Source organism: Chinchilla lanigera, unplaced genomic scaffold (assembly GCF_000276665.1).
Source record: "Chinchilla lanigera isolate Chin_1 unplaced genomic scaffold, ChiLan1.0 scaffold00082, whole genome shotgun sequence".
Taxonomy (NCBI): domain Eukaryota; kingdom Metazoa; phylum Chordata; class Mammalia; order Rodentia; family Chinchillidae; genus Chinchilla; species Chinchilla lanigera.
This window is the reverse complement of record NW_004955483.1, coordinates 6,549,601-6,563,887: the sequence shown is the minus strand read 5'-3', so window position 1 is coordinate 6,563,887 and position 14,287 is coordinate 6,549,601. Positions and strand designations below refer to the sequence as shown.

Genomic DNA, 14,287 nt, shown 5'->3' with positions numbered 1-14,287 from the left:
CAGGATGATTATGAGATTTGCTCAAGACCAAGTAGACATTCATGTAGAAGTAAAAGAAAGAAAATCTGTTCTTGAATAGTGACATGATTCTTCATCTTCACCACTTGATCCTAGTGAAAAATAACTACTAATGTAAGATAGGTTAAAAATCCAAACCTGAATTGATCAGTTGATGAAGACAACCCTCAAACTACCTATAAATATTTCTACAGCAGTGAGAGGGGCCAGCTCCACCTAAGACATGAAGTCCACATGTGGGCTGCAGGTGGCAACCCTACGTTCCCCATGGGGTGCATGTTTTCTCCCTCCAGGGTCTCAAAGTTTCAGAGTTATCCTACTTTTCTTCTCCTGCTGTTAACCTCTGGTTTCTGTGAAATGAAACAATTCATCACAGAAAACATAAAGTTGGATTATCAACCCAAGTATAACTGTGAAGATACTGGTCAATGCAACCGAGGAATTAAAACTTAATTTAAACTTAGCTAATCTTGGTGTTTGATAATAAAAGATGTCTAAGATATTTTCTGCATAATTTTATTTCTGTTTTAAAAAATACATTAATATACATACCACCCATATCTTGGCTTCAAAATACGTCTCCTGCAAAAGAAACCATAGCTCCTTGGTGCAATTGCTGATTATAGAACTGAGTTGAGGACAATTCAAGTTGAGCTTGAGCATGGTCTAGTGTCAGAAAATGAGGAAATGCTATCAAAAAAAGGGTAGAATTGTGTCAAAGAGAGATAGAAGCAACTTGAAAGAGCTCTTAAAGGCCAAAGCCAGAACAATTTGAGTAACTAAATAACATCCTATTGGATTGCAAATGAAAGTATAAAATAAGTATTCATATCGTCATGTTGATATAAATAGATGACTTAGTAAATAAATAAATGGGGTTGAAGGGACAGATTTCGCTATGGAAATTTCCAAATGATAATTATCAAACACTATATGTAGAGGTTCCCCTTCAAGAGGTAACAGACTGGTTTTAGTAACTTTCATCTGAAGGTTTGAAAAGCGGGGAAATAGCAACTTTTCAGGAGAGAAACCTGGTATACATGACCTTTGCTTGTAAATCAAGTTTAACTTCACCAGTGAGAAGTCGTATTGATATCATGTACTCCCTGAAATAATGAAATGAGAAAGGCACCTTACCTAATAATGTTCCTTCAAAATCTCACAATCTCAGTCTAAAACACATGACAGTCAGAATCACAAAAGCAAAGGTAGAAAACTGTTGCTGGTCAGTGGTGACTTGATAACTAAATGCAAGCTGGTATCCCAGATATGATCCTGGAATAGAGAAACAGTATTAGGGAAAAACTGTGGAAATCCAAATAAAGTTGGGACTTTGGTTAATAAACATACTGTGATTGTGTAAGATGAAAACCTGAGGAAAAACTGAAACGGTAATACTGCTAACAGTGAAAAATCACATGGAAAAAACGCCCTAGACAGGAAAAACAATACAAATGAGAAACATAACTTATGTCATGTTGGTTCAAACTAAGGACTCATTTTAACTTTTAAAGATGCATCCTAGAAACAAAATCTGTTCTCTTTTGAGTACACGAAGAAGTCCTTATCACTTTTGACATGCATGAAGATTTAAGAGAAACATTTAACAACCGTATTAAGATCGCTAAGATTGTTAATCAGTTAAGGGCAAACTGCTGACTTCTCGAATTTTTTCTCAGGTGGGTGTAAAGATGAACAGAGTCTGTGAAAACATAGGACCTCATATCAAGACTGGTTGGCAAGGAAAATTTCTCACTCATCTTACTGAGTCTTAGAGAACAGTTCAGTTGTTCCCAGGTGAAGCCTTCATTCTGGGGGTTGTCTGCATGACTGGAAATGGCTTTGCAAATAAGCATCTTTGCTTATCTTTACAAGGCAAGTTCACTTCAGCATTCCTCATATAAATCAAAGTAAATATAGTAATTCTAACCTGGAGCTGCGGGTGTGCACCACTAGGAAGGTGAGTTGGACTCTTTCCATAGTTGGAACCACCTGGTTATGTACTCGTTGTCTGACGTAGTTGCTGAATATGTGCTCACCCTTGTTAAGAAACTCTTGAAAAATCTATTAAAAGATCTTCAAAGGTATTTTCCCAGTCCAAGGCAGAGAAGATCGGATAAACAACACTTTTCCCACCACTTCGTGGATATTACTGAATAATGTGATCTCTTCCATGGAAGAAGAGAAACTGGAATTGCTTCAAATAGTTTCTTGAATAAAAGTCACCTGGAAAAATTTGACTAGTGTAGTTAACATTTTTGCCCACCAACACTTTTCAGTACCCTTCTCTTGTATTTTAATTTTTTACAGAATTGGGGCGTAAGTGATCAACCTGACTTCAGCCAGTTAAGATCACTCCTGTGAGATACAGATTCAGAAGTGACCATCATGAAGTGGTTGGTCAGGAGTGTCAAACCTGCCAAACACAAGTGTCAAGAATGCTGTCCGTCTGGTGCCCAGGGCTGGGAGACATGGCTGCTCATCAGCTGTGATCATGTCTCTCACAGGATGCGCCAGTGTGGCTGTCGTTACTCGTAGCTTGAAAGCCTCAAACTCTGGTTTTCTGATCCTAATGAACCTTCTGTGAGCAGCTCAAAAATTTTTTTTTTTTGTTTTTTTTTTTTTGTTTTTCTCCGGTACCGGGAACCGAACCCACGACCTTGCGCTTGCCAGGCAGGCGCTTTTGCCGCTGAGCTAAATCCCCAGCCCCAAAATTTTTTTAATAAATCCCTTGCCTGTCTAAAGTGGTCACACTGAATTCTGTTGGTTGCACATAAGAATCATTACTTACATATTAAGCAGCAATTAAATACTTTTCTCCTTTTTAGTTAAATACATGGGAATTGGGATATGCTTAACATAAAATTAAAACCTAGAGTTACCTTGCTAAAAACTCCTCTTAAACTTAAACTGTCTTATGACATCAAAAAGCCTTTACTGCTCATAAGTAGGAACTAGTATACTCTTTCAGTGGTTAACCTACTTTTTGTACATATTCCTGAAGATCAGTCTGATTAGTTTCCATCTTGTTTTTCTAAATATTAATTGTTAAATATAACAATATTATTTTCTTTTAAGTAAAAGTGAATAGTTTTTAAGAAAAATAATAATTGTAATATCACATGTGATACATATTAAGAATCCCTAATAGAAAAACCCAAAGTCTGAAATTGTTAAGTGTCAACATGATGCCACAGGTGGAAAAATGTCACCCCAACTTACCTGACAAGTGAAAGTCAAAACATACGTATGCAAAAATATTGTATAAAACTATCTGCAGGTTATGTGCAGTGGAGGAGGTAAGATCAAAATGTATAGTGAATGTTTAAATAAAAATTTTAAGAATTTTTATAATAAGACACATTATTGTTAATCCCTCTCAAAATACCCCCCATTCCTCAAATACACTTATCCCATTGTTCTTGCTACTTCCTGAAGCAGTTCTGAAAGTGCTGTTCTATAAATGTCTTTTCATGACTATCTTAAAGTTCTAAATCAATTCAAAATATATACTCTAGTTTCTGTCAAATCAAAATATTATACTGTGTCTTTATCCACCCTGGTCATGGGATGTGGCATCATGCAATTTGTGTCTTTCCCACAAAGTCAAAATGACAGAGAAAGTTAAACATTTTTTAATCAGCTCAGGTCATTGAGTCAGCCATGACAATGCAATTAAAGACACTCATGAAAGAGAACTTCCAGGACTGCGGATTTAGCTCAGTGGTGCAGCGCCTGCCTGGCAAGTGTGAGATCCTGAGTTTGATTCCTGGTATCTACAAAAACATTTCTATGAGAAGAAAGGACTTACAGAACTGTTTCAGAAAATGGCAAGAGTGATGGGATAAGTGTCCTCTCAGTGAGGGGAAATATTTTTATTATACCTTATATAAACAAGTTTAATGTTTAGATCTGAGTTACATTCTCAAATTGTCTCATTATATATATGAAAAATTCCAAAATCTGAAATATTTCTAGTCCCAGTTACTTCCCATAAGGAATATTCAGCCTGTATATGACATGGAAAAAATGACAAAAATGATACATAAAGGACAGAAATAGAGATAGGAGTGTGTAAGCCTCTCTGATGGACGCAGGGAAAGGTTTGAAATGAAAAGAATTATGAGGCAACTACTGGGGCAAGAGTTTTCAGGATAGCTGAAGAGGAATGAAGGAACTTGGGCAGAGTGACCAAGAAGTCAGAAAGTGAGAAGGCTGGAATACCACGTGCATTCAGAATAATATGTGTGGGGGGGCTGGGAATTTAGCTCAGCGGCAAAGCGCCTGTCTGGCAAGCGCAAGGTCGTGAATTCGGTTCCTGGTACCGGAGAAAAACAAAAAAACAAAAAACAAAAAACAAAACAAAATATGTGTGGGGGTTGGGGATTTAGCTCCATGGCATAGCACCTGCCTGGCAAGTGCAAGGTCTTGAGTTCGATTCCCGGTACCGGGGGAGGGGGGGAAAAGGCTTACAGAATAATACGTGTGATAAAAGGAGGAGAATGGATTGAAGGGAAAGCCTGGTGCATAAGGGTAAAGCCTTCAACATGGGTAGTAGGCTCTAAGCATAGACAGCCTTAAGTACCTGCATAAGATTGAGATTTTAATAAGATAAAGGAACAGCCAAAGAGTTTTAGGAACACATTATCAGGTTCATGGTTTGGAAATGAAATGTTTAAAGAGATACTCTTCCCAGGAATATTTGAATTTTAAGAGACCAAAGATTTATATAGAAGTGGCAGAATCCCAGGCATAATTCAGAAAAGAGAAAACTGTTTGCTTTCAGACCCTAACATTGTACTTTGCATTTTATTTACCTGTAAGACTAGTGCTGGTGGAAATGAAAACTAAATGTTAGTTTATTGTAGTTTTAAAATATCTTTATATATATACGTGAGATCAAACTCAAGGCTTTGCACATGCCTGGTTATCATTCTATACTGAGCTACACCCTGGTCCATCCTATTAATGGAAATTAATTAAATTCTATTATGATGAAAATATACACTCTGTAAGACTTAATTCTTTTAAATTCATTACTATTTGTCTGGTAGCGCAAAATACATTCCATTTGTATTAGAACAGAATGTTTGCTCTGCTTTTGTTGAGGGCGTTTTCTATAAATGTTAATTATATCAAATTGGTTGACAGAGTTGCTCAAATCTTTTGTACTCTTATTGATTTTCTATTGATTATTGAGAGATAAATATTGATATACACAACTATTTTAAGTAAATCCATCAGAAGGCACTTAGAAGAAAATTGAGTAAATTAAAAAAACAAGACCCCATTATAATATTTTTAAAGGCAGAATTTGGGGGGGTAGGGAATCAACTGACACAAAAGAATGAATCAGTGTGTTTAGGATTGAATGCATGGGAGATCTTTGCTGAACCCTGAATCACACACAGTTAGATAACCAACTATCGTACTTACCTGTGAAAACAGGGCCCTTCTAGTGCCAGTGGTAAATTTTCTAATGAAAGAAGTTGAGAATGCAGATGAGACTAACCCCCCTGAAAAAGAAGAATTTGCCCAGGAATAACAATCTTTAGGGATACCCTTAGCTACAATCACCAGCAGCAATACTGTAATGTCATTAACCTTATTCCTCTCACTCTGCTTGAGGTCACTTTATCTGTGAACTGTGCACCCACACACTCACACAGATAAGAGGCCACTAACAAAAGCACGAGTGTTGGCGGGCCCACCAACTCCATCTAACCCAGTTAGCACATTTCCCAGCATTCTCTCATGAAGTCATTGGCAGTGTCAGTGTTCGAAAACTGCATGGCTCAGATGTTTCTAAACCCTTTTAATCCACGACAAAGGCCTCCTTTTATTGTTGTTTTGTTTTCCTTTGCTGCCCTACAGCATGGCAGCCAGTGTGCGCTCCTGATAAGCAGCAAGCCATGCAGATGCGGTTCGGCTTCCTTGTGCACATCACCATGCAACCTGCCAAGGCCCAAATGTGGAATGCGGCAGGGGCTTCCCCTTCCCCCACCCAGAGACAATGCCAATGGCACCCTGCACTGTGGCGAGCAGGCCAGATAACTTCCCAAGAACACAAAACTAATTTTTGTGTGTGACACAGATGACATTTACCATTGCTTAACGGAGGGGGTGGAATGCATATGGCTAATGTAAATAATGTCATTCTAATCAAGTGACAGAGAGTAGCCAGCTTCCAAGTTGGAGCCAAAAGGGAAGAAAATGTTACTATGAGTTTTTGAGAGGTTATTTTGCTCTTTCTCTTCCAGCTTTGCATGGCAGAAATGAAGATAGGACTAGGCTCGTGCAGCAAACAATGCTGATATTTGCTATTCTTGACAAAAGAGGCCCCTGTGTATCCTGGGGAGTACGACAAAGGGAACAAGAGTGGCCTGCATGAATGGTGGTAGGCTAAGTGGGATTGGGAAAGAAATGTGTGAAGGAATTGACAGTCAGTTGACTTTTGGCCTAAATCATTCTCTTCACTGCCAAATTCAGGTAAGGAGCCAAGAGGGAGTTCACATGGGGAAGATTCCTGAGCTGCTGGTAGGGAATGCAGGGCAAAGGTAGAGTCATGCTAGAGCTAAACTAGAAAATGGTGGGATGGAAGAATCACTATGAGGGCAATTTAGAATTCAATGGAAAAGCCAGTTGCCAGCAGAGCAATGAAAGCCCGGTAGAAGAAGGCATGGAGGCACATTTCTTGGGTAAGAGTTTAATAGCTAAGTTTAAATTAGAAGACAAGAGTCAGGAGATTCCATAATGAAAGACCACACGGAAGGTAGAGGCAGGAAACAAGATGAGATTTTGCGGGCAGAGGTGGATTTTATTAAAAACCCACTCAGCTGAAAAGATTTTAAAAGTGACTTCAAATTCTGCATCTACTACAGGTCAATAGCCTTAAAATTTATGACACACTCTACACTGGCAAGGCTTTTTCCATTTTCCTCCTCAGTTTTCAAATGAGCAAGAAATATTATCTTGCCATCTCATACAGTAAATACCAGAGAGCTTAACAGGGAATGCTTTCATCCTAGAAATTTCATTGTCCTCAGAATATCCTTTTAGAAAACCATAGTCTCTAGCTCTCTACCACTTTTACTTTTCAGTCCTACTTTGGACAACACTCACCCTCCAAATAGCAAGGACGGAAATAGCTGTCCATTCAAATGCAGTTTCTTTCTAGCTTGAGAGGTGAGAACCCCTTTTCCACCACAACTGAGGTAGGTTTCCAGACTGAACTTCTGTCCACCTGCCAATTAGCCTTGCAAGACAATGGTAGGCAAGTGATTAAGAGACACCTCTCAGCTTCCTGAGATCCAGCAATCACCTGTAGGTGATTGTGTCCCTCCAGTAGGTTGCTTCCAATTGCTTTCTATCTAATGCCCTTCCTCATCTCAAGCTGACCCCCAGAGTTTCACACAGGCCTCAGGTTCCTCTCTCCAAAGCCCTCTAACCTGCCACTTCTTCTGAACTCAGGTAGCACCCAGTAAGTATTCCTACTTTTCCAGGATGACTGGGTGTTCAGAGGTTCTAACCTGAAAATCTGCTTCTTCTCCTCTCACCAGGCATAACAACATGCCCATGCTATCTTTTAAGATCTAGCTCAAGTCACATCCCTTAGCTTCCCATGATGGTGCAAATCGTTATCTAATAACCAAGCTCAGTTCTCAGATCTTCTCTCCCTTCCTCCCTCTCTCCCTTCCTTCTTTCCTTCCTCCCACCCAATATTGTAATAGCCTCCTACTAGATACCAGGCATTCACTCTTTGAGGAACTAGATTACAGGAATAAATGAGACAGCACATCTTGTACTTAGAGTTTATCTTCTAGAGGTTGTACGCAAACAATAAGCTGCTAAATAAATAAACAAGATTTGATAATGGAGAATGAGTGTGATGAAGATCATTTCATGAGTAGGGAAGGCCTTTTTTGAGGAGATGATCTATAAACTATGATCAGAATAACTCAAGGAGAAATCTTTGTTCCATGCTTAAACAAAACAGCACTCCAAAGAGGGGAATTTCCAACATAGAAACCTTAAGATAAAGACAAACTGGGAAGTATAATTGATCATTTCCTTTATTATTTCTTTGCTATAACTGTGCACCTTAGAAATAGTATATAATACAGTGTTACCTCTCTCAAACCAAACTGCAAACAAAAGCATTTTTGAACCAAGGTACCACTGTACACATGTAGTAAATACATAATGCTGTAAGGGAAATCCATTTTTGTAAACTTTTTCTTCCACACTGAATTATCTCCAGAACTAGTAGCAAATCATAAACCAACCTAATAAATTCACAATCTATATTTGAAATTTCTGCATGAGAAACAAATCCAATCTTCTTATAACTAGAAAAATGGCAAATTTCTGGATAACGGTAAGTGAATTTATTCTACAGCTTCCCTCTGGAGTGAATGATACTTAAACCCAAGAGGGAAATTAATGCACAGTTCATCAAGATTTGCACTTAAGCACATGCCTAACTCTTGACTTTTTCTCATTAACTTTTATGGTACAAAGTTCTTTTAGCTGCCCCCTTTCTCAGAATGACCTGTGTTCCCCTGTCATCCATTAGCTGGCTTTCTCCAGCTCAAATGAACACATCGTAAAATTATTTTCAGTGTGAGTGAGAAGCCACCTTTACATTTTATGACTCATACAATAAAGGATCAGGAAAAAGATGCAATTTATACAATAATAATGCACTGTAATCTGGAGCTTTTAAGTTAATGGGACATACAGGGGATGGCGACAACAGAGGAGGAGGAAGGAAAAAAGGGAGTACATTATCATGCCTTAAGTGCTGCTGCTGACTGTTTGGGTTCACAGTGCAAAGAATGGAGCAAAAACTCACAAAACACAAAACACATACTTATTGTGAGTGTGCTCCTAATGCTAAAATTTTCTGAATAAAAATTAAATGGCAGCACAGCTTGCATCAGGGACCATAGGGGTGTGTGTGTGTGTGTGTGTGTGTGTGTGTGTGTGTGTGTGTGTGTGCGCGCGCACGCGCGCGCATACCTGCCTGTCTTGGCTTTCCAGTGGGCAGAAGACAGGGAAAAACTAACCCAAGAACCAGATTTCAGGCAGGCTGAGCCACACAGCCGCCACCTCGTGATAGTCGCAGCCCCCAGCAGGACGCAGCAGCTCCCACACAGGTGTGAGCTGGGAAGTGGGCTGAGGAGCAGACCAGCTGCTCTGCAGTCTGGCTCAGGTTTCATGCAGGACCAAGACCCGGGAAGTGATGATAGATCTGTAAGTACACAGGCACAGAAGGGCCTCACCCACAGCTGGCACACCTCTCTTCCTCTTCTCAAAAGCAAGGGCAAAACTGAGGGTTAAGAAGCCTTGTGATTTCCAGCTACTGAGACCAGTTCAGGATAACCAGGGTATTGGAAAGTGATGATAAATCGTGGATTTCTTGCCAGTTTTTATTACAAACACTGAACTATGGGTTATATAGAGAAAATATTTTTCAATAAAGAGCGCAGTTTAGGGAACCCAAATTGTCAGGTTCATGTCCTGTTTTTTTGTCATTTGCTGGGTAACTTTAGTGAAATTATGGAAATAGCCTATTCCTTATTTTCTTTATCTATAAAATGGGAAGATTGGTAATGTAGACCATATATAATTGTCATGAGGGTAATTGAGGTGACTGATTAAGACTCTCAGACCCATGCTTAGCTTGTAGTAAGTACATGGCGATTCCTTACTAGTATCTTAATATGAAAAACTGGGAAACCATCGCCACGTAAAACACAAACACCTCAGTGGAACCCTACCTAGCTCCTGGGGGCCAGTTTATTGTGTAGCAAGAAAAATTACACAAACATTTCACAGGCCTGTAATTCCAGCACTGTGGGAGACTGAGGCAAGCAGATGACAAACCTGAGCCCAGTTTGGGCAACTTAACTGCTGAGGAGACCTCGTTTAAATTAATTAATTAATTAAGGCTGGGCATGTAGCTTAGTACAAATGCCCTGAGTTCAATCCAATCTGCATACCACAAAAATAAAAATCACACATATGCACACATATGCACATGTACACGAAAAGTTACAGGGCTAGTGATAATACTTGCTCAGAAGAAGCAGAATTAGAACAAGAATATGAATTAGTTATACTATTAGAAAGGCTTCAGGAAAAACCACACTGCTTATGAATCTTTAACATATTAAAGTAAATCAAAAATTATGTTCAGCATTATATAGAGAAATGAAAGAGAAAAAGGGAGGGAGAGAGAGACAAAGAATAGGTTATTTGTTCCTATAACTGTGAAAGCTAAGAAACTCCATGCTCTGTAAGTTGGACAACCAGGAAAGCCAGCAGTATGATCCAGAATGAGTGCGAAGGTCTAGGAGTTGGAGGTCAATGCTTTAAGTCCTGTTCTTAGTCTGAAAGCCGAAGAACCAGTAGCACCAGTGTCTCTGAGGGGAGGAAAAGGTGCCTGTCTCAGCACATGCAGAAAGAATAAATTTGTTTTATCCACCTTTTTGTTCTGTTTGGGTCCTGAAAGGATCAGGTGATTTCTCTGTCCAAGTTGGTGAGAATACATCTTATTAGTTTACTGAGTTAAATGCTAGCCTTTTCTGAAAACACCTTCACAGACACACCCGGAAACAATCTTTTACCAGCCATCTGGGCATCCCTTAGCCCAGTCAAGTTAACACATAGAATTAGTCATCACAAATGCCTGTTGCTTTGTCCCTCATCAAATCAAGCAATGTCTCCTATTTCCTGCAGCACTAATTCTCAAATGAGAAGCAATCACTGGTTGGTCAATTTTCTCTTCACAAGGATTTTAAAACAGCCTTGCAGACATGTCCCATGTGGGGAGCTGAGAAACATTTGTGGAGAGTTCTAGAGAAGAAATGAGACCACTAGTCATGCAACTAACAAGCTGTTCCTATACTTGGTGAGCTTTACAACCACCCAAAATCAGAACCCTATACCAGATAGATCAGGTCAGAACATCTGTGGGTGGGACCCAGTTGTTGATGTGCTATCCTTTCCAAGTAATTCTGATGTGCAGTGACAGTTGACAAATCAGAGCAGACCAATGCTTTCATTTACAAATATGAACCCTGAGACTTATAAGGTGATTTCCACAAGGCCATGGAGTCTGCCTTACGGCACAGCCAGGATAAGTCAAAGGCATTTTAATCTAGGCAAAGTGTCAGTGGTTCTCAAATGGCCAGGGAGGACTGCAGGAAAAAGGAGCATGTTAGAATGACATGCAATTCTGTTTTCGAAGGACCACATCTCCACCAGCATCACTTCCCTTTTCCACCCCGCACCGCTCATGTTGACTCAGGCACAATTGTAACACATCCCTCTAGCTCAGCAACAGTTCAGAATGCACATATCCAATGCCATTCTGATGTTGCAGCCTAGAATCCACCTTTCAAAAGCTCTTCAGTTAATTCTTACCTGAATCTAGGTTGGGGGGAATAGTCCTCTGATGCCCGGATCGTCAGTTATTGAAATAGTAGCATGCCACCCAGGATGATCAAAACCCAGATTAAAAGAGGGCAATGATGAGGGTGTCTGGGAAAGAGGTGTTTGGGTAGGCTAACACCAACACCCAGGAGGAAAGGTCTGTAATGGACATCTCAGATCTTCCCAGGCATGGGCAGCATTTTTGAGTACATCCTGCAGTTTCTTTTTAACCAAGAGAATGTGATTTGAGTTGATATTCCTTAGTTTCCCCAGAGCTGATTTGCTTATGTAATCATCTCGGTGTTTCTCTCTGATATGTTAATATTGGACATGGGTGGATATGGATACAATCCTGACATACCAAGGATGCTTCCTGGAACAAATTCACCACTGCTGCCTTTCATAGTGAATCAAGGCTCATGAAAGAAAGAAAATTAGCTGAGATCTTGAAAGCAGACACTAACATCAATATGTTCTTTCCTCGTTTATTAATAACAGCCAGTTCTGCTTTGGGGGTGTTGTTTGTTTGCAAGATGGCATATTTGGCTGAGGCGGGATGTAAAAATTGGGAGCTCAGTGAATGAATGATGTGTAACTGGGAAGAGATGCAGCAAATACAAAAGAAGTTTGTGAGTCAAGCTTTACTCTTTGATTGCCCACTCCAAAGGTGCATGTAGATACATGATCAGCAATGTGTTCTAAATCCTTCCAGCCAGACTTTTGCAAAATTTATCTTCCTAGCCACACGATGAATAGGATGTGATCTATTTCACTGCCACTGGTATCTCTAGAAGAAGTAAATGGCCTGGTGCAGGCATAGCCCTCTGCCTCCAACAATGACCTTCTGTTGCTTGCTGGATCAATGGGAGACTGTCGTCTGGATGGGGCTCCTTCCAAAAGGACCCAGATCCCTGCTTCTAGGGCAGCAGCCTTACGTTCAAAGTGTGCTGCAATATAAAAAATGGGGCTTTTACAGAAAGGATTCTTTTGTCTGCCTTCTAGCCTAGTTTGCCATCAAAAAAGATTTCACAGAGTTGATGTTTCCGTTCCTTTAATCCAGCATTTGGGATGACACAGCCCCAGCCCAGCTGTCTCCCAAGCAAAGGGGTGTGTGTAAATGTTGCCCAGCGTTCTCAGCCTCTTTTCTTTCTTTGGGTCGGAAGCAAGGCTGTCACACTGTATGTTGTTATTTAAGGGATATGCTGAGATGTTTCCTTTCTGTAGTGGCAAAGATCTTTTCAAGGGAGCCTCTTTATTCCTCTGACATTTCCACTCTTGAAAAGCTGACCCAGTTCCCGCAGAATAACAAAAGAAGCACACAGAGAAAACAGATTCCCCTGAGGGACCGATAAACCCAGGTGAACTCTGGCCAACTGAGTTTCCCTCAGAGAGCTGGGCAAGCTGCCAGAAAGCTGAGGACGACAGTCACATCTCAAAGATAATATGGACAAATGAGGATCTGCTCAGCTTTGAGCTGTCTTTCAGAATTTGTCTTTGATATAAATCCATGGGTGGGCTCATTCAACCCCATGCCCAATGTGCATGTGTGTGCGTGTGTGTGTGTGTGTGTGTGTGTGTGTGTGTGTGTGTCTAGACATCTGGTCTACTGGTTGTCTCCCTTTAGAACGACAGGAGCTTAGCTCAGACCTAAAGAATCACCTTTGAGCCTTGGTGTCCGAGTCAGTGTAAATGACCCCGACCAGCCTCCAAGGATCGCAGAACTCAGGTCAGCTCTCACCACAAATTGACCTCTTCAGAAATTATTAACACTTTGAGTTGTAGAATCTGGGAAGAGGAAAGAGCACTTTGGCCTGTTCGACTCAAACTTTAAATACTATGATTATTTGTATAATCATTGCTCAGAAAATGCTGAATAGAAATTGGCTTCTCTTCTTAATTGATCCTTCTCTCCTTCCCTCCCTTTCTTTTAGCTGTACTGGAGATGGAATCCAGGGCCTCGTGCATGGTAGACAAGTTCTCTGCCATGAGGTACATCCCTAGCCCATAAAAAACTTTATTTTGAGATGAGGTATCACTAAATTGTCCAGGCTAGCCTCCAACTTGCAATCCTCCAGCTTCAACCTCCCACAGTGTTGGGCTTGCAGGTGTGAGCCACCACACCCACTTACCACTCCCACACCCACTTACCACACCCACACCCAGTTGGTTTCTTTAACTTTACTTGCCTCTCCTCTCAGATACTCTGTATTTACCAAATGGTAAGCCTTTTATTTTTTTCTTTTGATAACAGAACAAGAGAAATGTTGAAGACCTAATTTCCCTCTCTTCCACATTCCTCTTTTTATGATGTGTCTGAATTTTAAAGCCATCTCTGCTTTTGTGACTGGCCTATAATTAGCCAGTTAAAACCCAAGCATCCCTTGTTTAGTGGCAGAGAAAAGATAACTCTTCTTTAGGATATGCATTCTTCTCATTAGATTTGGTGGTCAAAGAACACCAACAGAGACAGCCACTCACTTCTGTCATTTGTTCTATTTTTTCTCTTAGACAATATTCCCTATCTTTTACCGTTTCAATCCTGTTCTTTACCTCTTTGTAGCTCTCTCTCATTTTCATTTAGTCATTAACTATATATTTGCTGTAAGGGACTGAAAAAATAAAGAGGCTACTTGCTCTCTAGGAGGTGATGCTCACATGGAGGAGACCAACAGCAGATCGCCACAATATCATTAAGAACAGAATCAGGTGTTAGAGAGGCAGGTACAGTAGCTCAGGACGAAATTTTCCAAGAAGGTTACACTCAGACTGGGCTTTTAAGAACAAATGGGAGTTGTTTTAAGTGGACACTGTTAAAGGCAACTGAGGAAGA

General features: G+C 40.2%; 1 long non-coding RNA gene across 1 annotated transcript in view; it reads right to left on the bottom strand.

The window, feature by feature from the left end:
• Positions 1-265: 265 nt before the first annotated feature.
• LOC106146527 overlaps positions 266-14,287 on the bottom strand; it is a 121,262-nt gene continuing 107,240 nt past the window's right edge. The window contains exons 3-4 of the long non-coding RNA XR_001231006.1: positions 1,156-1,293; positions 266-708 (exon numbers count right to left, since the gene is read on the bottom strand). This is a non-coding gene — a long non-coding RNA (uncharacterized LOC106146527). The remainder of the gene's footprint in view (positions 709-1,155; positions 1,294-14,287) is intronic.